Source organism: Oncorhynchus gorbuscha, unplaced genomic scaffold (assembly GCF_021184085.1).
Source record: "Oncorhynchus gorbuscha isolate QuinsamMale2020 ecotype Even-year unplaced genomic scaffold, OgorEven_v1.0 Un_scaffold_942, whole genome shotgun sequence".
Taxonomy (NCBI): Eukaryota; Metazoa; Chordata; class Actinopteri; order Salmoniformes; family Salmonidae; genus Oncorhynchus; species Oncorhynchus gorbuscha.
Genome location: NW_025745889.1, coordinates 159,184 through 184,067, shown reverse-complemented (window position 1 = coordinate 184,067; position 24,884 = coordinate 159,184). Strand labels below are relative to the sequence as shown.

Here is a 24,884-nt window from a genome sequence, read left to right as displayed (position 1 = left end):
ATTAGGATATACTGTAGGCCAAAGTCAGATTGGGATATACTGTAGGCCAAAGTCAGATTGGGATATACTGTAGGCCAAAGTCAGATTGGGATATACTGTAAGCCAAAATCAGATTAGGATATACTGTAGGCCAAAGTCAGATTAGGATATACTGTAGGCCAAAGTCAGATTAGGATATACTGTAGGCCAAAGTCAGATTGGGATATACTGTAGGCCAAAGTCAGATTGGGATATACTGTAGGCCAAAATCAGATTAGGATATACTGTAGGCCAAAGTCAGATTGGGATATACTGTAAGCCAAAATCAGATTAGGATATACTGTAGGCCAAAGTCAGATTAGGATATACTGTAGGCCAAAGTCAGATTGGGATATACTGTAGGCCAAAGTCAGATTGGGATATACTGTAGGCCAAAGTCAGATTGGGATATACTGTAAGCCAAAATCAGATTAGGATATACTGTAGGCCAAAGTCAGATTAGGATATACTGTAGGCCAAAGTCAGATTAGGATATACTGTAGGCCAAAGTCAGATTGGGATATACTGTAGGCCAAAGTCAGATTGGGATATACTGTAGGCCAAAATCAGATTAGGATATACTGTAGGCCAAAGACTAGATACCGTGTATTTTTACCTGGGGTATTTCCTTATTGTAGGCAACAACTTTCATCACTTTCAGTATTGAAATCTTTGGTTGTTTACTACAGGACTGACTCTGTTTAGCACATGGCCTCACATGTGAGTCCTTAAAAAGATGGGTGGGACTGAGGTTCAAGAGTGAACAATGCTGATTAGGTGTAGACAAAGAAGAGCTCTCCAGTAGGTCTACCAAAACATTAAGGGTCATTTTCTCAAAAGTTGGGTTCCAAGTTTACCATTTTAAAAGCAGAATGACTTTCCCATTGTTCCTCAACTGTAGTGTATGATATGCCATGTTGCAGCGCTGAGTCTATACTTTTATACAATGTAAAAAACTAAGTTTCAAATGTTGCTACATAAGACCGAATAGAGGCAGTCGGTCACATTTGTGATGCAACATAATGACTATAATTTGAAAATCAAAAAGTATGCCTATCACTAAGACAAATCATGCAATATCAATCATAATCGTAAGTGGTTTAAATCATTCCCCTTCACAGTTGATGGCTAAGGGTTTTACGGAAATGTGTACTATAATATCTACGAATGAATTCATAGAATGTTCTAAATTGTAAATTAACACCACCCACATAAGAACGAAGTGTTCATCATTATTTTTCTGTATCAAGCAAATGATACAGAACACTGAACCTTTGTTTTTATCAAATCAAGGAATTATCTAAAGCAGTAGTTTAAAATAGCAATGATTTGCAGCGACATGACCGAAGCCATTGAAACTGTCACACCCTGATCAGTTTCACCTGTCCTCGTTATTGTCTCCACCCCCTCCAGGTGTCACTTATTTTCCCCAGTGTATTTCCCTGTGTTTTCTGTCACTCTGTGCCAGTTTGTCTTGTATGTTCCAAGTCAACCAGTGTTAATTCCCGCACTCCTAACTTTGCTATTCTCTTTTTTCTAGTCCTCCCAGTTTTGACCTTTGCCTGTTCTGGACTCTGTACCGGCCTGCCTGACCATTCTGCCTGCCTTGACCACAGGCCTTTCTGCCACTCTGTACCTCCTAGACTCTGATCTGGTTCTGACCTTTGCCTGTTCTGGACGCTGTACCGGCCTGCCTGATCATTCTGCCTGCCTTGACCACAGGCCTGTCTGTCACTCTGTACCTCCTGGACTCTGGTCTGGTTCTGACCTTTGCCTGTTCTGGACTCTGTACCGGCCTGCCTGACCATTCTGCCTGCCTTGACCACAGGCCTTTCTGCCACTCTGTACCTCCTGGACTCTGATCTGGTTCTGACCTTTGCCTGTTCTGGACTCTGTACCGGCCTGCCTGACCATTCTGCCTGCCTGACCACAGGCCTTTCTGCCACTCTGTACCTCCTGGACTCTGATCTGGTTTTGACCTTTTGCCTGTCCACGACCATTCTCTTGCCTACCCCTTTGGATTAATAAACATTGTAAGACTCCACACATCTGCATCTGGGTCTCGTCTTGTGTCATGATAGAAACACTCAAGATAAGCTCCCAAAATCGTCTTCGAGTGATTGACACATGCAAAAACAAACACAATATTCTCCTTAACATGTTTGTATCAATAAATGACTGTATAATGCTAAACCTTTGTTTTATTAAATAATGTATCTAAAGCATTAGCCTAAAATTAGGCAGGATTTGTCGAACACAACTTTTAAGGCACGTAGCGTGTTGCCGTTTGAGTGTTTTACAGAGTGGGTTGTCGTCAGTCAAACTATTCAAAAGTGAAACCAAAACTAACCTCAACGTTAAGGCATTATTTCGGAGAATTTGGTTAAGTTTAGGCATTTGGGTTCAATTTAGGTAACGAGTGCCTAGCACTAAGGTTGAACCCGCGATGTTTAGAGATGTAGCTTGCGGTTTTATCCCATACCCAATACCCATTCCCACCACAGTAGCTCAGCGTTTCCCAAACTCAGTACAAGGGACCCCAAGGGGTGCACATAGTTTTTTGCCCTCGCACTATACAGCCCATTTAAATATTCAACTCATAATCAAGCTTTTATTATTTGAATCAGCTGTGTAGTGCTAGGGCAAAAACCAAAACGTGCACCTCTTGTGATATCGAGTTTGGGAAATGCTGTCCTACTGGACCCTACTGGATGACAACAGGCACTCGTGTTGCCTCTAGCGGGACGGTTGGCAATTGCCTATGGAGATAAAATGCCAAGCCATCCCACAACTTCACCAGTCTTATAACGTCTGGACAGTGGTAAACTACTGCAGTGAAATGACTGAAGGCTTTGAAACACTGAAGATAAGCACACAAAGTCCTTGCAGTGATTGACACACACACAGGCAAACACACAGACGTGCAAATGCACACACACATACACTCTTGCCTGTTCTCCTTGGCCGTGTGTGTGTTCGAGGGGTAACTCTGTTATGCATGAATTGGAGAGCAATGTGCACCTGAAGGCACACGTCAACACAGAGTCCCAAGAGCAGTCATCAGCCAAGGGCCTGAGTCACAACCAGCTGTTCTCACACAAACACACACACACAGGCAAATATATTCTCATTATGGTAAGTCTACCTACTGTCTAGGTCAAATATGCTGTTTTTAAAATAATTAAAATGTTTACTACAGATGTCGCCCTTCACTCATGAGCCTCGTGAGTGAAGATTCACCACTAGTCTGTTCAAAAAGGACTACATTTTTGAGATGACAATGCCAACCAGCGGGCGAACATATCTTGAAAGATTTTGGTTGCAAGCAGGACACCGACATCATCTTTTCAGGGAGTGGTAATGAGGTGACTATTAATGGTTGCAATTGAGATCAACTATGCGGGTCAATTCATATCGATGGTTCATTGAAACATCAACTGGCGATAACAAGTTTTTACTGCTGAAGAGGTACAAGATGTGTTAAATGAAATAGTAGGATCAGTTAGGGTCAAAGTAGTGGAATGGAGTTGTGGTTTTTAATTTTCATAAAAAACTGGTACAGTGCATTCGGAAAGAATTCAGACCCCTTGACCTTTTCCACATTTTGTTATCTTGCAGCTTTATTCTAAAATGGATTAAATACAAACAAAATACCACATAATGACAAAGCAAAAACAGGTTTTTAGACATTTTAGCAAATGTATTGAAAATAAAAAACAGAAATACCTTACTTAAATGAGTATTTTTTTCATTTTTACTAGGCAAGTCAGTTAAGAACAAATTCTTATTTTCAATGACGGCCTAGGAACAGTGGGTCCCCCTGTTCAGGGGCAGAACGACAGATTTGTACCTTGTCAGCTCAGGGATTTGAACTTGCAACCTTTCGGTTACTAGTCCAACGCTCTAACCACTAGGCTACCCTGCCGCCCTTCAGACCCTTTGCTATGAGACTCGAAATTGAGCTCAGGCGCATCCTGTTCCCATTGATTTTTCTTGATATGTTTCTACAACTTGATTGAACTCCACCACAATTAACAGTGCATGTCAGAGCAAAAACCAAGCCATGAGGTTGAAGGAATTGTCCGTAGAGCTCCGAGACAGGTTTGTGTCGAGGTATAGATCTGGGGAAGGGTACCAAAAAAGGTCTGCAGCATTGAAGGTCCCAAAGAACACAGTGAAATGAAAGAAGTTTGGAACCACCAAAACTCTTCCTAGAGCTGGTCGCCCGGCCAAACTGAGCAATCGGGGGAGAAGGGCCTAGGCCTGCACCTAAAGAGTCTCAGACCATGAGAAACATTATTATCTGGTCTGATGAAACCAAGATTGAACTCTTTGGCCTGAATGCCAAGCGTCACGTCTGGAGAAAACCTGGCACCATCCCTATGGTGAAGCATGCTGGTGGCAGTATCATGCTGTGGGTATGTTTTTCAGTGGCAGGGACTGGGAGACTAGTCAGGATCGAGGGAAAGATGAATGGAGCAAAGTACAGAGAGATTCTTGATGAAAACCTGCTCCAGAGCGCTCAGGAGAAAGGACAGGGATGAAAGTTCACCTTCCGACAAGACAACGACCCCAAGCACACAGCCAAGACAATGCAGGAGTGGCTTCGGGACAAGTATCTGAATGTACTTGACTGGCCCACCCAGAGCCCGGACTGTTGTAGAGGTCCTGGATGGCAGGCAGCTTAGCCCCAGTGATGTACTGGGCAGTACGCACTACCCTCTGTGGTGCCTCACGGTCAGAGGCTGAGCAATTGCCATACCAGGCAGTGATGCTCTTGATGGTGCAGCTGTAGGACCTTTTGAGGATACTTTTAGTTTCCTGAGGGAGAATAGGCTTCGTCGTGCCCTCTTCACAACTGTCTTGGTGTGTTTGGACCATTCTAGTTTGTTGTTGATGTGGACACCAAGGAACTTGAAGCTCTCAACCTGCTCCACTACAGCCCCATCGATGAGAATGTGGGCGTGCTCAGTACTCCTTTTCCTGTAGTCCACAATAATCTCCTTAGTCTTGGTTACGTTGAGGGATAGGTTGTTATTCTGGCACCACCCCGCCAGGTCACTGACTTCCTCCCTATAGGCTGTCTAGTTGTTGTCGGAGATCAGGCCTACCACTGTTGTGTCATCTGCAAACTTAATGATGGTGTTGGAGTCATGCCTGTCCATCCAGTCGTGGGTGAACAGGAAGTACAGGAGCGAACTGAGCACGCACCCCTGGGGAGCTCCAGGGTTGAGGATCAGCGTGGCAGATGTGTTGCTACCTACCCTCACCACCTGGGGGCGGCCCGTCAGGAATTCCAGGATCCAGTTGCAGTGTTTAGTCACAGGATCCTTAGCTTAGTGATGAGCTTTGAGGGTACCATGGTGTTGAACGCTGAGATGTAGTCAATGAATAGCATTCTCACATAAGTGTTCCTTTTGTCCAGGTGGGAAAGGGCAGTGTGGAGTGCAATTGAGATTTCATCATCTGTGGATCTGTTTGGGTGGTGGGGGTCTAGGGTTTCTGGGATAATGGTGTTGATGTGAGCCATTACCAACCTTTCAACAAGATTCTCTGGTCTGATGAAACCAAGATTGAATTCTTTGGCCTGAATGACAAGCGTCACATCCGGAGGAAACCTGGCACCATCCCGACACTGAAGCATTGTGGTGGCAGTATCATGCTGTGGGGATGTTTTTCCAGCGGCAGGGACTGCGAGACTAGTCAGGATCAAGTGAAAAATGAACGGAGCATAACCTATTTGGGAGGGGGCAGCATTTTCACGTTCGGTTGAAATCGTGCCCAGAGTAAACCTCCTGCTACTCAGGTCTAGAAGCTAATATATGCATATTAGTAGTAGTATTGGATAGAAAACACTCCAGGGTTTCTAAAACTGTTTGAATGATGTCTGTGAGTATAACAGATCTCATATGGCAGGCAAAAACCTGAGAAAAATCCAACCAGGAAGTGGGAAATCTTAGGTTTGTAGTTTTTCAACTCATTGCCTATCGAATATACAGTGTCTACGGAGTCATATTTCACTTCCTAAGGATTCCAGTAGATGTCAATAGTCTTTAGAACGTTGTTTGATGCTTCTACAGTGAAGTGAGGGTGAATGAGAGCTGATTGAGTCAGGGGTCTGCCATAGTGATAGTGGTATGAGCTGATCACACGCGCACAAGTGAGAACGACCTGCGTTCCATTGCAATTCTAAAGACAAAGGAATTCATTATTGAAGATTTATGTTAAAACATCCTAAAGTTTGATTCTATACTTTGTTTGACATGTTTATAGTCCCTGCCGCTGAAAAACATCCCCACAGCATGATACTGCAACCATCATGCTTCAGCGTAGGGATGGTGCCAGGTTTCCTCCAGACATGATGCTTGGCATTCAGGTCAAAGAATTCAATCTTGGTTTCTTCTTTCTCATGGTCTGAAAGTCCTTTAGGTGCCTTTTGACCTTTTACTGAGGAGTGGCTTCCGTCTGGCCAATCTACCATAAAGGCCGATTTGTTGGAGTGCTGCAGAGATGGTTGTCCTTTTGGAAGTTTCTCCCATCTCCACAAAGGAACTCTGGAGCTCTGTCAGTGGCAATCGGGTTCTTGGTCACCTCCCTGACCAAGGCCCTTCTCACCCGATTGCTCAGTTTGGCCAGGAAACCAGCTCTAGGAAGAATTTTGTTGGTTCCAAACTTCTTCCATTTATGAATGATGGAGGACACTGTGATTTTGGGGAGCTTCAATGCTGCAGACATTTTTTGGTACCCTTCCCCAGATCTGTGCCTCGACTTAATCCTGTCTGGGAGCTCTACAGACAATTTCTTCGACCTCATCGCTTGGTTTCTCCTCTGACTTGCACTGTCAACTGTGGGACCTTATATAGACAGGTGTGTGCCTTTCCCTATCATGTCCAATCAATTGAATTTACCACTGGTGGACTCCAATCAAGTTGTTGAAACATCTCAATGATGATCAATGGAAACAGGATGCATCTGAGCTCAATTTCGGGTCTCATAGCAAAGGGTCTGAATACTTGTGTAACTAATGTATTTCTGTTTTCGCAGTTGTCATTACGGGGGTATTGGGTGTAGATTGATGAGGAATTCATTTTACTTGGTCTATTTAAAAATAAGGCTGTAACATAACAAAATGTGGAAAAGGTCAAGGGGTCTGAATACTTTCCGAATGCACTAGGCTATACATAGGCTGCAGCGTTGTGCTATAACCAGTGTAATGTGTCATGTTAACATCACTATGACTTGATGGCCCATAGTCCACCAATATATCATGCAAATGAGACACTGTTTACTTGACTGGCCACGCTGGGTATTAATTCAGTTGTTCTGGTGGTAGTAATCAGTGCTGTATACAGGCAGACAATCTGCTGAACAGGCAAGCATAGCTAACTATAGAGAGCAATAGTAATGGTTTCTTTTTGCAGGCACTAACTCCACCATGGTTCGTCGGAGAAAGCCTATGAGGAAAATGAATGGCGTTTTTGTAGGGTTTTTGGATAAACGGCGATGCAATAATTATTTTGCTGGTAATCGACCAAAATAGAGCTCACCAGCTTGTAGTCCTAAAACCCGGATATAAGTTACATTTACATTTAGTTACCTCTGGTTCATGCAGCCATCCTTATTGGAAAAATGAATGTGGAGAGAATAGGGGTTTGGAATAAATACTGAAAATAAGGTCTGTGATAATCACAGGCTTGGAAGACCTTATTCGTTTTGTTCTGCTGTCACTAGCCGGCATCACCCGGTACCCTGCACCTTAAAGACTGCTGCCCTATGTACAAAGTCATTGAACACTGGTCACTTTAATAATGTTTACATACTGTTTCACCCACTTCATATGTATATGTCTTCTATAGAACTACTGCTGTACACACCTTTTCTATTCATATCCTGTCCATACCGTCTATACATGACATCATAAACGTATTGTATATAGTTATATTCCGGATTCTGACTTGGCTTGTTCTGAGATTTCTTAATTCCTTTCTTTTTATTTTGGGGATTTGTGTGTATTATTTTGTATTGTTAAGTATTACTGATCTGTTGGAGCTAGGAGCATTTCACTACACATGTGAACACCTGCAAAATATGTATTTGTCATCAATAGAGTTTGATTATGTGTTATCACGTGATGATGCCTTCGAATCCTGTCCCAAATGGATGTAACCTAACTGGAAGAGTTAGGAGGTAGGTAGGCTGGAAGAGTTTGGAGGTAGGTAGGCAGCAGCCTTTGGATTGGTTAAATAATAACAGTAGGCTACACCGACGTTAGTTTCAATTCATACAAAGTGTCAAAGCGATTGCCCAGCACGGGATGCAAACTCTTGATGCTCAGAGCCAAAGTGTGCTGCCCAGATCACTGCACTATGGAAGTTTACAATGCTCTAGCAAGCTGTGAGAATACTTGATGATACTTGATGGTTGGTTGGCAGAGTCTTCCCCAAACTACAGCCCCCTAGGTACGGTACTGCATTGTATAGCCTACGAACAAACATCGCTTCCAGCTGCCTCCTGACAGCCATTTTAAATATTCAATATTCATTCAAATCCTCCTGCTGCAGGACTATTTTCCTCCTGTGATGAAATGGGGCATATTAAGATCTGACATCTGTGACTAGCAGGTAGCCTAGTGGTTCAAGTGTTGGGCCAGTAACCGACAGGTTGCTGGATCGAATCCCCCTGAGCAAGGTAGTTAACCCACTGCTCCCCCGGGCGCCGTGGATGTCGATTAAGGCCGCTCCCTGCACCTCTCTGATTCAGAGGGGTTGGGTTACATGCGGAAGACACATTTCAGTTGAAGGCTGACTAGGTATCCCCCTTTCCCTTATTTGTCCAGCCTCCCTCATTACTCACTCTAAGTAGAGTAAAACTAAATTTACTTTAGATTAACATTTATTGTTTTAATACAATTATTCTTACATTGCATTAGCAACGCCACCAATTAAATGCATAGACTCATGTGTATGCACCAGAACAGTACATTTCATAACAGGAATAGAGAGCATAGAAGTCTGTCCTTGTAGATGTGTACAAGCACATTCGCAATGTCAATGTGTCCCAAACCACACAGAACTCTCTCCTTTTCCCCTGTTTTGAGTAGTGGGGTCATAGCGGGCCAGTGCTTTATGGTTTGTGTATTTTGGGATCAGAGGAAAATGGCTTCCCTGAATAAATAATCAGCATTTGCGAGCCATCACCATCGGCAGCACACACAGGGAGATGAGAACTGCATCGCCCAAGATATATTACCCACAATGCTTTTCAACAAGGCAACTAATTAGAAGAAGAAAGGTCAAGTAAAAGCAGAGTGTGATTAGAGAGAGAGAAAGAGAGAGAGAGTGTGGAAAAAGAGAGCGGAAAAAATTTCACATACATAGTCGCATTTGGACCGATGCCAAAAAGGCTTTTTTCTGCCACTAGAACTGCTAGTAGCTTGTAAACGGTGGCTTCAATATTTAATGAAATGCTTATGTTGCAGCACCTGGACATATCCGCTCAGCCGCCCAACAGGGCGCTCCCAGGAGGGTCATTAACGCAGCCATTTTCAGAGAGGGCAGATCCCAGGCCTGGGTGCCAACCATGATGCCTGTCTTCTGGAATCTATGCTCACTAAAACAGCAGGGGAGGGGGATGCACTGCTGCTGGGACCAGCGCCTGAGAAGGTGTGTGTGTGAGAGAGAGGGTGAAGAGGAGAGAGTAGTAGAACACGGTGGTGTAGTGTGGGGCCAGTGTATTCCCAGTGAGTGCGGTAGGTGGGTAGTATAGCCTAGGGCTTCTCTCCTGGCATCTAAACACCACAGTGGTCCTGCAAGGGGACATTGAGCACTCGGTGAAAACAGACTGAAGTATGCTTTCCTGTCAACACAAAAACCCTTACAGTATGTGTGACGTTGCCTCGGCTGCAACCTGTCATGTAAACTGTACAAACACTAACACACACGCACACACGTAAACACACCCTTTTGGGATCAGCAATGAAACATGGGAGATCATAGAGACGCTTGCACTCATGAGTCCTTCACACACAGACTCAGACACACACACACACACATGCCCTTTTCCCTAGGATGGACTGGCTGGGGCTGCTTTCATGCATTCTTCTACCTCCCAGCCGCCTGACTGTCCGGCACTGCTCTGGCGCACACACACACACACACACACACACACACACACACACACACACACACACACACACACACACACACACACACACACACACACACACACACACACACACACACACACACACACACACACACACACACACACACACACTCACACACTCACACACACACACACATATCCCTGGGTAAGTGAAGTCCCATCCTAATGGAGTTTAATTACTCACACCACATCCATCACAGCTCCAGTAGGAGCCCACAGTATTTTATCACCACTTTTAGGGGTTATTAGTACAAATACACTGTCACACTGCATTACCAGAGGAGCGCTTTAGGTGCCATCTCTCCTGAACATTCATTAAAATCTCTATCAATATCTATCAGCGCCCGCTCTCCCTTCACACTCTCTCTCGCTCCCATTACAGAAGGCCGGGCAACTCTTCCCCATCGCCCCGGCCGGCTGCCGACACTCTGCATACCTCGAAAAGTTTTCACTTCATCTATCGCCCCTCTCTTCCTCTGTTCCGCCCATCGCCGGGCAATTGATGGAGGCTGGCAAGGACACCGGTGGCAGGGGCTTTAAGAGACCGCGTCCTGAGAAACATGGATCAGATGACTACTTTTAGGGGAAGCAGAGCACATTATTCATTCTGCACCATTACCAACTGGACAAAGGTGAGGGGATTAAGAAAGACTAAGCTTTTGCAAAGTTTCGGAAGAAAGGGACCGTTTGCAGTTCTGGAGAATGATCTAAGTTGGGCATCCATCACATAGTATCAGACACCAATTCACAGTACATTACAGTATCAGAACTGACATTCTGACAGAGTCTAATGGATCATTATGGTTAAGGCCTTTGGACAATGTTGGCCGTGTAGCTACTGCCCATATCTGAATGAATGGTTGTACCCTAATAGCATTCATCAGATAGACAGAGAAGTTAAAAAAGCCTGACACCTCTAAGTGGCAGCTGTTGTGTTCGGGTGGTGGGTTGATGCCTCTAAATGTTATTTCCAGGTAAATGCACACAGCTTGGGGCCCTAAGTGGAACCATTAGCATCCTTACATGTCTGTTTAGGTATAGGACACAAACACCTGGTGCTGTTACCATGTGGATGTTCCCTTATCATCTCCCTATAGGAAATAGTATCCCCCTTCCAGCTCCTATTCTCTGTTCATGTCTGAGCCACTCTCAACTCTCTGGGTCATCAGCTTGAGTGAGTTCCCTCACGTCAGAGACAAGAAAACTAAGACTCCAACTTGTCTTAAAGTTCACCCCCCCCCCCCCCCGGTTCAGTCCCCCTCTGACCAGGTGCCTGTTTACTCAACTTTAATTATTTTGTATTTTTTTCCGGCCACGAAATAAAAATCTATAAGCGGATTCCCCAAGCTCTCATTATCCTGTTGAACATATTTTATAGTGAAATGAAAACGGCAGTGTAAAGAACGCTGGAATTTGAACCCTGCTGCTCGGGCGAAGCTAAGGTCAGGGAAATTAATTTTACTGACTGTTGAGGAGGGAAGACGAAGGCAAAAATAAAAAGAAAGAGGGATCGAGAGAGAAATATTGCAAACTCAATCAAAATCATGTAACTTGAACCTATTTTTTTCAACTGCGAGTACAGTGTTTCACCTTATTGTATTTCATATAATTCAAATACTCATCACTACACTAAATTTACTTTATTTAATTTGCCGTTCATACATTATTGAGATCTAAATCTATACACTGAGTGTACAAAACATTAGGAACATCTTTCTAATTGAGTTGCATCCCCTTTTGCCATCAGAACAGCCTCAATTCGTTGGGGCATGGACTCTACAAGGTGTCAAAAGCCTTCAACAGGGATGCTGGCACATGTCGACTCCAATGCTTCCCACAGTTGTGTCAAGTTGGCAGGCAGTGGATCTCTACTCCGAATTGCACGTTCCATCTCATCCCACACATGCTCAATTGGATTGTGATCTGGTGACTGGGCAGGACACTGCAGTAAGCTGAATTCACTGTCATGTTTGTGGAACCATTCCTGGACAATCCTGGCCTTATGCTGAAAAAGAATCAATTCTCAGATGGATACACTGCTGCCATGAAGGGATGCACCTGATTGGCCAGTGATGTTCAAATATCCTGTGGCATTCAAACGTTCCACCATTTTAATCAAGGGGCCCAATGTGTGCCATGAAAAACACGCCCAGCACCATCACCACCAGCCTGCGATGTTGACACGCAGCATGATGGATGCATATACTCATTTGGTTTTCTCCATACTCTAGTCGTCCCATCAGCGTGAAACAGCAGGAACCGGGATTCATCAGACCAGGCAATGTTTTTCCAATTCTCCAGTGTCCAGTGTTTTCGTTCCTTGGCCCGCAGCCTTGGAACTCTGTAAGGTCATCAGCTGCCACACCCCATTCATGTCAAAGTACGACGAGTTGCGCATTCCTTTATGTGTCTTTGGGCACCAATGTTGTACTGGACTGTCAGTTGACCAACTGTAGCCCGTCTGTTGCTCTGCACAATTCGTGTCAGCCTCCTTCGTCCCCTTTTGTCAATTACCCATTTTTGACCACTGGCCTGCCGTTGGGTGGTGGAACATTATTGATACACATGGGAAACTGTTGAGTGTGAAAAACCCAGCAGCATTGTAGTTCTTGACACACTCAAACCGGTGCGCCTGGCACCTACCACCATACTCAGTTCAAAGGCACTTAAAAATGTTGTCTTGCCCATTGACCCTATGAATTGCACACATACACAACCCATGTCTCAATTGTCTCAAGGCTTAAAAATCCTTCTTTAACGTGTCTCCTCCCCTTCATCTACACTGATTGAAGTGGATTGTGACATCAATAAGAAATCATAGCTTTCACCTGGATTTACCTGGTCAGTCTACACACATTGCTACACTTGCTATCCAAAATAGTTTAAATAAGTCTACACATTTCTGGTAGAAATAGCACAAATGTTGTGCTGTGCTAGTGTGTGTGTGTGTATCAGTGTGTGTGTGCGTGTGTTTACACATCTCCTCAGGTAGTGTCAAGCAGTTGGACTGCTTCTAAGCTGAGGATTCTGGATGTGAAAAAGACATGCGATGAGAGGAAGAGGAGGAGAGAGGAAGAGGAGAGAAAACCTCTGGCGGCCTGCCACTCATCTGGGCACCTTCCTAAGCAGGGCAGAAAATAAAACACGCTGGGAAAGAATTAAATAAAAGAGAGGAAGAAAAATGATTTCTTATAAATAGCAGGGCTCGCCAGAAGGCAGAGGAAATGAGAGCAGCGAGCTCTGGAAAGGAGCTTGAGCTTGACACGGGGCTTAAAATTGAGAGGGGGCGGAAAGAGGGACCTACTGTGCGAAAATGTCTCCAACCAAAGCGCAGATTAGTGTTCCAGCCTTCTCCACTGCCAAGATCCGCCAGAACAACTAATCACCTTCCAAATGTTTTCTCTTCTTCTCCTTCCCTTCTTTCTCCCCTTCTCTTTAAAGTATCATTTCCCCCTCACCGTCTGTATGTCGAAAATGAAGCATAGGATGTTCTGCCAGGGCCGGTCAGACACATCAGACTATCTGGGTGCAGTGAGGTGCTGCTGCTGCTGTGTGTGTTAGTCACTGACTATGTCTGTCTGTCTGTCTGTCTGTCTGTCTGTCTGTCTGTCTGTCTGTCTGTCTGTCTGTCTGTCTGTCTGTCTGTCTGTCTGTCTGTCTGTCTGTCTGTCTGTCTGTCTGTCTGTCTGTCTGTCTGTCTGTCTGTCTGTCTGTCTGTCTGTCTGTCTGTCTGTCTGTCTGTCTGTCTGTCTGTCTGTCTGTCTGTCTGTCTGTCTGTCTGTCTGTCTGTCTGTCTGTCTGTCTGTCTGTCTGTCTGTCTGTCTGTCTGTCTGTCTGTCTGTCTGTCTGTCTGTCTGTCTGTCTGTCTGTCTGTGTGTATGCTTTGTTAGAAAGCAACGGGACTGCAACTACAAAAGAATCTATATAGAGGTGTAGCAGATAAATTATCTCCCTCTGTCCCTTCATCCCTCATTTTATGATGACCTTTCATTCTCTTTCCTTCCATTTTGCCATCCATCTCCCTCTATCCCTTTCTCACGATCTATTCCTCCTGAAAGGATTGCGGCGGCGACGAGAGATCCTGCAGAAACCACATAAACAAGTCAACGTGATCACATAAAGATCATTGGGTGGATCAGGAAGACAGGAGCGATTAAGCCTTCGTTCTCCCGGGTCGTGGAAGAGCGTTCCGGAATGCTGCGAGTAAAAGAGCCACTTCATAAACAGATGCCTGGCGTATGATTTGACTGGGGGAGTGTGAATACATTTCAGCTATAAATACTCCCATCTCTGTATAGGTGTGAGCATACGTAATTAGACACTGCAACAGAAAACCTACTTGTGTTCTTCTCTGTCTGCATATTTTGTCCACAAATAATGTACTACAAAGGCAGATCGTGCCTGTATATTCATTTACAAAATAACAGTTTGCTGATAAGACTGAGGCATGTGATAATCAATTAGCTAAATGTTAGACAAAAAAAAAACAAGCTGCTTTTTGGGCGTTTGGTGTTTGAGAAGACACAAAATGTCTACTTCAGCAAAACTCTCTCGCCTCTGAATATGAATTCCACATTAGCCCAGATAAGACCAAAGACAAAAGAGGGAAACAGGAGATATATTTGTAATGAGTTAGTTTCGAGGGTTGTTCGGCAGTACAAGGGGTTTGTTTTACAGAATGGAAACAGGGTGTCTAAATGCACCTGCTATTGCTGTTTCTAAACAGACATTGGTGAAAATGAGCTTGCCACATAAATTTGTCAGAAATCTATTGACAGTCAGAAAAAATGTAAATAAAAATGTTATGACATTGAAGCCGAAAACAGTAAATGGATAGACTTGGAAATCCTGTGTGCAATCTATTGTTGTGTGCAATCTATTGTTGTGTGCAATCTATTTTTTCAATACAGTAGAGTAAATTGTTACATATCACTTGAGCACAGCTTGACAAGAGAGATGAATGTTTTTAGTTCCACCTTGATGATCCTGGAGAGCATGCATTGACCGACAAATGAAATGATCCCTGCATACTTGCAAATGTCTCACAAATATGCAAGTAATTTACTGTTAAATTCCATAACAGGAAAGTTTAATTGTACAGCATGTACAACTTAATTGAATTGTTCTACAATTACTGTACTGTAATGAATTTACAGTGGTACCAGTATTAGTTTTTGTCTGGGCTAATACAGCAGTTATCTATCTATTAGTTTGTAATTAGGAGCACTACCTATTAACAGTATTAGTAATACTACTGAGTAGATATATTATAACTTACTCCTTCCCACTTATACCTTTAATAGTAATAATATGAAGAAAAATAAGAAAATAATACTGAACATGTAGTCTGATGTTTTCTCTAGTCGGGACATCCCTGTGGTTTTTAAAATGCCATACCACTACTGTACAATATCTCATTCTCTCTCGAACTACGTCCCCTTGCCAGGGCACCTTGCCCTCTGCTGGCCAGATATTGAACTACCACTGACCCTGCCACTGTATTTCCAGCAGGCTGTCCCTGACAGGGAACAAAGGCAGAACACTGTGCCAAAGAGGGCTATCATTCTCCACTCAGGGACATGGGTTGAGGGAGGACAGGAGTGCAGGGTAAGGGGCTTCGTGGTACAGAGGGTAGCAGTGGAGCTGAAGATGGTGGTCTCTTCAGCAGAATGGACTGGGGATACTACTTGACTGGGACAACTATGGGGGCGTGTTGATGTACACCCATAAAACTACTGTAAAAGCATGCAATAGCAATCAAAACGCAACTGTACGAATCAAAGATCACTTCAACTGGACAGCTTTAATCTGAATGTGGGGTGTTTTATAAATGCATCATTTTTAGAGATGACTTGGAGATTTCTCAAATGTTCCATTAACAAAGCTTCCATTAACAACAATGGTAAAGATAATGATACAAATCTTAAATATAAATATAATTAAAAGATAACTCAAACTCAGACTAGAATAGTAATAAAAGTAAAGTAATATAAGTGGGTTTGTTTAACATCCAGACGTCCTTGGCTGAGGCCCAGCCAGGCAGCTGAGACGTTTCGGGAGGAAGAGACTGGCACATTTAATTTTCCCCTTGTTTTGATTTGGCTTCCACGCCAAGGCAAGGTCTTTCATAATGGCACCTTGACTGTGAAGAACTTCATCCCAAGCCTCGCTGTCTTTACCATGTGACAAGGTGCTGCTTTGTAGCCAGGAGAGTGGAAGGCGCTTTGAACTGCAGACTGACAGCGCGAGGGAAGCCGTTCCAAGCGTAAATGTAAATTATTGTTACTTACGCGTTTAACCCGACACATACAATCTCATTCAGGACCCAGAACAGGAATTCTGACATCATGTTGCCCTCTTTTGGTCGGCATGTGCAACTGCAACTCTCTCCTCACTGCAACATGCTCCTTATCTCAACATTCAAGATTAAACTAGATGCCCAGAAACAAATATTAAGTAAGTGACAAATATTGCTGAAAATGTAAATTGTACAAAAAAGTTAAACTTTCAATTCTTCAAGAATCTGATAATACAACAACAAATGATATCATTTTGGTTCAACTGAAAAGGGACCATTAACACAGACAATGAGAAGCTTTCACAGACAATGAGAAGCAGTCATACCAGCCACAGGAACGAAATAATGAATGTATTAACCTTGCTGTGGAAACACCTGCTAATATTTCCACATGTCTATTTATCTCCTTGTGCTTGAGGACAGACTAGGTGTTAATGGACTGACAAGCAGCAATGACCCCATCCGGTAAACAATACACTACACAGTCAGACCAGCCTAATTCTGGTCTGAGATCAGCAACAATTCACCAGCAGCAGTCACATTAGGAGACGGTTACCTAGGTGATCAAAGAAATCTCAGTCATCTAAGCTACGGCACTACAGAGACCGCATGCCCTCTTTCAGCAGCAATGCCAGCCTCACCAGGAACCGTTTCAAAGAAATACACCACTTTAGATAACAAACACTGTAGAAATTCCCAATTTCCTCCAGCTCTCTCTCTCTTTCTCTCTCTCCACTTTCCTACTCCCTCCCACCCGCTCTCCACACCACTTTCCCAACTCACCTCTCTCTCTCCTTTCCTCCAGCAGATCCCTCCGTCCAGGGCTCAGCTTCACTCCTTCACTCACTCTCCAGCTCCTCTACATCTTCTGCAAAGAGAAAACATAAACTCAGACTTTAAGTCTCCCTGTATCCTTTCACACTGTCTTTACACCTGTCTGTTTGCCGTCCCTGTTTCCTTCCTTGTCTTCCCCCAGAGAGGAGAAGGTGGGCAGTTTGTTTGGTCATCTCACCCAACTGCAGATCTAAATAAACATGCTCTTCAAATTCCATTACATGTCAGATAGTCTGCTGCAGTGGAAGGATTATAAATGTGATTTAACCTGTTAAGGCACAATAGTGAGAAAGAGGAAAGAAGACAAATCTTGTTTGGTGACAAGGTTTCCTTGTTGAGTATTCCAGTGCCTCTGAAATGCTAAGATAATTTTCTGGCTGGTGCAATTCAACATACTAACACTGAATCGAAGTGAGTGGCAGAGATTGCCAATAGACAAATTTGCAATTCATTTAGTCCAGGTGCATCATAAGCTGAATCAATAAGCCTCTCTCAGCATATCATTATTGGCAGAAGTATTATAATGACTTATGTTATAACATTTTTCTTAATATGAGGGTAATATGATATGTAATTCAACCCCTATTGAAGAGAGGGAAAATAAGATCATCATAAATGCATCTTTTTTAAAAAATCAATTCCAAGTGGATATTCCGATATCGCCCCACCACTGCCCTGTGGTTTTCTCATGCATATCAACCAATCATTTTCTGCATTCATCTGGAAAAATATATAAATATATCAACATATTTCACAGTGCCCCTGTCCAAGGAAAACAATATGGATTTGTATTTCTTTGCAAACAATTTTAATAAAAAGCTATTGATCAGCGATCGAGTGGCTAGCCCGTGGGCTGGGTACACAGACCCCAGTGAGTCTGGATCATTATGTCCTCAACTGCTGGGCTCATTCACACAGATTTGGTCAATAATGGTCTGGCACGCTTCAGGCTCCATTACCGCAAAGACTCCACACTATTCTCAGCTCTGACTGAGGGCCCTGTTCATTTAAAACTGCCAGAGTATGACTTCCTAGGTAGCACAGAAATAAACATTGCTTTTATGCAACAAGAGAGCATGTTCTGATTGTTGAGTTTCATTTTGTTTCAATGATAATATGATTTACAATGAAACATACCTGGCATTATGAATGCATTTCTTACATTGGATTAATGGGATTCACTGTTTAGCATTTTTTTGACTGAACAGGGCCCTTGTCTCAGGCCCCAAAAAATGAGTTAAAGAGGTGACTACATAGAGCCACAACTTTTCACTAGTCTCTCCGGTCTATGGAAATACCTCAGCATACCACAGAGACAAAAGCCAATCAATCCACAAAACAGACACACAAGGTAAACTGAATGTACATCCCTATTCTGAAAGAATGGCCTCCGATTTAATATATCCTAGACTGTGAACGCTATTGGATGGTGTGCACACACACAAACACCAACCCGCGCGCACACACACACACAGAGTCAGACAAACACACACAGACGTTTGAGTACGTATCAAAGCCCTGGCGCACCGAGACAGTTTTAATTATCAGGTACCGTCCTTATGCTATGATTTGAATTTTTAGCAAAATGTGGTAATGATATTCCAAAAGCCTGCTGGCAATTCCAGCTCTTTCTCTCTCGCCTTTTATTTTCTTTCCATGAAAATGTGAATACTTCAGTTTATAGGCTTATTTAACGGCAAGTCACTATGTTAAATCTTTATTCTAGTGAACATATCTTTCGCTGGAGAAATGGCAATAAAGGTTTGGAGGGGGATCAATTCAGAATGTATTAGTCTGCACTACAGAGGCCGCCTTTAATAATAAAAGAATTGATCCATTAAAGTGAACCTTAGTCTGTGCCAAAATAGGCGAGGTTAGTCCACTCTTCACTCTTTACTCGTGCCTATAAGGCCTATGTGGAGAATCGCTATATTTTACCGAGAGACAGAATTAATGACAGCTTATTGGAAATGAAGAACACTCGTTACTTCACTGAAATATACGATAGTCCGTATCTTTCCATGGATAACTTTAAGTTGATGTTTAAGAAAGAGAAAAACAAAGGGATAGCATGCAGAACTAACTTAACAATAAATGAATGTTCTGTTTTAAGTACATCTAAAAAGACATCTCTCACCAGTGCAGCTATTTACAAGACATTAGGAAAATGAAGTTGGAAATAACATATTTGATTGATGTGTTAGCCGACACTGTATAGTTCATATTTATAGAATGGCTTTGTGATGATTTTGCTATATAGTATTTAAAAAGACAAAATAACACTTCCAAGCTTCTTTCCTTAGTCAGTAGTGCTACTGAAGATAAGTGGATACATACTATAACACTACTGTATCACTGGGCATGGCAAACCTACCGTAGCCTACTGGTTAGATGACTGTAATCAACAGTATGGGGTGAAGGATACATCACAATAACACTCCACAGTGTGTATAACAAGCACACTTCCCTAATCAAGTGGACTTTCTACATCCACACCCTGCGTTTTCTCACCTTATCACATGGGAAACTCTTGATTATTAAATTGTCTTGATATGATTAGATATTACACTGAACAAAAATATAAATGCAACAATTTAAAGATTTTGAGTTACAGTTCATATAAGGAAATCAGTCAATTGAAATTAATTCATTAGGCCCTGATCTACAGATTTGACACAATTGGGAATACAGATATGCATCTGTTGGACACAGAAACGTAAAAGAAAAGAGTTGGGGCATGGATCAGAAAACCAGTCAGTATCTGGTGTGACCACCATTTACATAATGCAGTGACACATTTCCTTCGCATAGAGTTGATCAGGCTGTTGATTGTGGCCTGTAGAATGTTGCCCAGCTCCTCTTTAATGGCTGTGGAAGTTGCTGGATATTGGCGGGAATTGGAACAGGCTGTCATACAAGGCAATCCAGAGCATCCCAAACATGCTCAATGGGTGGCATGTCTGGTGAGTATGAGGGACATTTTCAGTTTCCAGGAATTGTGTACAGATCCTTGCGAGATGGGGACGTGTCTTATCGTGCTGAAACATGAGGTGATGGTGGCGGATGAATGGCACAACAATGGGCCTCAGGATCTCGCCACAGTATCTCTGTGCATTTAAATGCCATTGATAAAAAGCAATTATGTTCATTGTTCGTAGCTTATTCCTGCCAATACCATAACCCCATTATCATCATGGGGCACTCCGTTCACAATTTTGACATCAGCAAACTGCTTGTCCACATGTCTCCATGCACACTGTCTGTCATCTACCCAATACAGTTGAAACCAGGATTCATCCATGAAGAGCACACTTCTCCAGCGTATCAGTGGCCATCGAAGGTGAGCATTTGCCCACTGAATTCGGTTACCACACCAAACTGCAGTCAGGTCAAGACCCTGGTGAGGACGACAAGCACGCAGAGGAGCTTCCCTGAGACGGTTTTTGACAGTTTGAGAAGAAATTCTTTGGTTGTGCAAACTCACAGTTTCATCAGCTGTCTGGGTAGCTGGTCTCAGACGATCCCGCAGGTGAAGAAGTCCGATGTGGAGGTCCTGGGCTAGCGAGGTTGCATGTAGTCTGCGGTTGTGAGGCTGGTTAGACGTACTGCCATATTCTCTAAAATTACATTGGAGGCTGCTTATGGTAGAAAAATTAACATTAAACTCTCTGCCAACAGCTCTGGTGGACATTCCTGTAGTCAGCAAGTCAATTGCAGGCTTCCTCAAAACCTGAAACATCTATGGCATTGTTTTGTGTGACAAAAAAAACTGCAAAGAGTGGCCTTTTATTATCCCCAGCACAAGGTGTACCTGTGTAATGATCATGCCGTTTAATTTTCTGTATATTCCACATCTGTCAGGTGGATGGACTATCTTGGCAAAGGAGAAATTCTCACTAACAGGGATGTAAACAGAGAAATAAGCTTATTTTCTCTTAAATGTTTTTGTAATTGTACCCCCTTTTCTCCCCAATTTCGATCTTGTCTCATCGCTGCAACTCCCCAATGGGCTCGGGAGAGGCAAAGGTTGAGTCATGCTTCTTCCAAAACATGATCCGCCAAGCTTCACTTCATAACACCTTGACACCCGCTCGCTTATCCCTGAAGTCGTTTAGCCCCCCACAAGTGCCTTAGACCACTGCGCCACTCAGGAGGCCAGAAATAAGCTTTTTGAAATGCTTTCATGAAGGGCAGGCTTGAATTGTGAGGATGACCACACAATTTATTTTCATAATAAGACAGTTCTATTGGTTTTCTACACAAAGTTGCAAAGGAAATGTTGATCTATTTAATAAACACAAGAGACCAGCAAAATGGATTTTAAAAAGTGTTGTGGTATATCAGCAACAGTGTTATCTAGTAGTCAAAACCTGGTACTTTCACACTACTTTATGGTAAATAATGAAAGCAACATCAATGACAAATTTATCTGAACAAGGGGAAAAAAACATCACCATATTAACAGGGAATACATGACAAAGAATGAAGAAGCAATACTCCAAGCCACAGCTTCATACTACTTGTCAAACATAGAGAACTAATACTGTTCACTGGTTGTTGGGGTGGGATTGGCATGGGATATGAGAGGTACGTGGGTGGCTTTTGAATAAGTTTTTGATTCCTCAAGTCTTACGCATTGGTAGGAAAAAGTTTGTTGGGCACTATATTCATTGAATATTATCTGAATCCTATAAATTAAAATGGCCAATTTGGGTGCAATCAATTTCTCTGAGATAAAATAAAACAATTTTAACAAAATAATGTTTCAGGAACTCTAATTTTGCCTGTCTCTAACTACAGAAACAATTTCAGAACAATCTGAGATGCTGGGTGTTGATATATCCTCCTTTATTGTGCTTTCTGAGGTGGAAAGACCCCCCTACTGTTATTTAGGTAGGTTCCCTGCTGCAACTCAACACTGGTGATATCGATCTGTTCCTAAGCCTCCGCCAGGCTCCTAGGGATAACCCCCTCCCAGACAGACAGACCTCCCTAGCCCACAAGACATTCAGGGAGTAAAGTCAATTATACACAACCTGCTTGGTCTCCCCGTGGGGGAAAGGAACCCACACTTTCTAATCCGATCAATTCATGTCAGACAGCTGGCTGGATTCAGCCCTATCTCTGAGCCCTGTAATCCAGGCTAAGACTCACTCTGCGCCGCTCCAACTCAGATCACCACACATCCGTGATACAGCAAATTAGAGTAAACACACCCACACTAACAGATATATATATATATGTGCATAGTCAAACAAACACACAAACAAAACCATAAATCTACTCAGTTTCTAAACTTCATGGTGAATGCCACGATACAGGCTAGAACAAACAACAGAAAAAGCATGAAACCACATAAAAAGTATTTATACTTATTTATCAAGAAGCTTGCCAGGTAAGAACTTAAACAGCAGTTTTAAAAACAGCCATGTCATTTGATGTCAGATAATCAGAGCTCATATTATAGTCTTTGGCAGCCCTCCTTCCTGCAGCACATTACATCTGACTCTTTGGCTCAGAGTTGGGTCCTGAGAGCAGTTTAGTGCTACTCAACACATTTCTCAGACTGTTGCCCAGTCCTGTCAGTGCTCACAGTGAATCAAGAGGTTTGAAGATGAAGATGGAGCTGCAGTGTATAGCAGCCGTCTTAAAAGCTCCTGAACAATTTTGCTATTTTTCGTGGGGTTTTAAAGCTGATCTAATAAAAATGTGTACATAATGCGTCTGCCATCATTTCCTATGCCTGAAAACAGCTTCTGGACATCAGAACAGTGATCATGAACCTCAATTTGGATGAACATGTCTACCTCAACAAGTTGGCAGCTCTGGAGATTCTGCTTAATACAGACCAGACCCTATTCCCTGGGACTCTAAAGAGGAAGAGAGATTTTAAAAAAGAGGCAGGCGAGGCGGCATCCTGACGAGACTATGTCGACAAACAAACAGACCGCCATTGGATTCTGTTCTGTTGGCGAACGTGCAGAGTCACTGGAGAACAAACTGGATGAGCTCTGTTCAAGACTGTCCTATCAACCAACCTGAAAAACTGTGATATTCGAGAACATGAATATACATCTCGCTGGTTTTTCTACGCATTGTCAACACCAGACAGCAGCCTTGGGTAAGACGAAGGGAGAATGGGTGTGTCCCTTTGTTAACAGCAGCTGGTGCGCAATCTTTATTGTTAACGAAGTCTCAAGTTTTTGCTCGACTGAGTTGAAATACCAGTCATGATAAGCTGCAGACCATACTATTTGGCAAGATAGTTTTCTGTCTATTTACCACCACAAACCGATGCTGGCTCTAAGACCGCACTCAATGAGATATAACCAAACAAGAAAATGCACATTCAGGTGCAGCGTTTCTCGTGGCCGATGATTTTAATGCAGGAAAACTGTTTTACCTTTATTTTACCAGCATGTGACCTGTGCAACAAGGCAACAACATTTTAGATCACCTTTACTCCACCCACAGAAACACATACAAGGCCCTCCCTCACCCTCCTGTTGGCAAATCAGACCATAACTTTATCCTCCTGCTTCCTACTTCCTGCAAGCAAAAACTCAAAACAGGAAGTACCAGTGGAACACTCAATACAGAAATAGTCTGATTAAGCAGATGCTAAACTGCAGGATGGTTTTGCTAGCACAGACTCGAAAAAAATCTGGGATCGTCACCAAAGTGACCGTACGTACATACACCAACCAAAGGCCATGGATTACAGGCAACACCCTCACTGAGCTGAAGTCTAGAGCTGCTGCTTTCAAGAAGAGGGACACTAATATGAATGCTTATAAGAAATCCCACTACGACCTCTGATGAGCCATCAAACAGGCAAAACGTCAATACCAGGACTAAGACTAAGATTGAATCCTACTATGCCAGCTCTGACACTCGGCAGATGAAGCAGGGCTTGCAAACTATTACGCATCGCAAAGGAAAACCCAGCTGTAAGTTGCCCACCGACGCAAGCCTACGAGAGGAGAGAAATGTTTTTTTTCACATTTTGTTACGTTATAGCTTTATTCTAAAATTGATTACATATTTTTTTTATTCATCAATCTACACACAATACCCCATAACGACAAAGCGAAAACAGGTTGTTCAACAGTTTTGCTAATTTATGCTAAATAAAAACAGAATAACAATATTTACGTTTGTATTCAGAATCTTTTCTATGAGACTCGAAATTTAGCTCAGGTGCATCCTGTTTCCATTGATCATCATTGAGATGTTTCCACAACTTGATTGGAGTCCACCTGTGGTAAATTCAATTGATTGGACATGATAGGGAAAGGCACACACCTGTCTACATAAGGTCCCACAGTTGACAGTGCATATCAGAGCAAAAAACAAGCCTTGAGGTTGAAGGAATTGTCTGTAGAGCTCTGAGACAGGATTGTCTAAAGGCAATCTGGGAAAGAGTACATAGAAATGTTTGCAGTATTAAAGGTCCCCACGAGTACAGTGGCCTCTGTCATTCTTAAATGGAAGAAGTTTGGAACCACCAAGACTCTTCCTAGAGCTGGCCGCCCAACCAAGGGCCTTGGTCTGGGAGGTGACCAAGAAC

The 24,884-nt window shown here is 43.0% G+C and overlaps 1 long non-coding RNA gene across 1 annotated transcript in view; it reads right to left on the bottom strand.

Moving 5' to 3' along the window:
- The window catches only part of LOC124020845, a 46,182-nt gene that overhangs the window by 17,086 nt on the left and 4,212 nt on the right, over positions 1-24,884 (bottom strand). Inside the window, exon 2 of the long non-coding RNA XR_006836159.1 lies at positions 17,264-17,348. This is a non-coding gene — a long non-coding RNA (uncharacterized LOC124020845). The remainder of the gene's footprint in view (positions 1-17,263; positions 17,349-24,884) is intronic.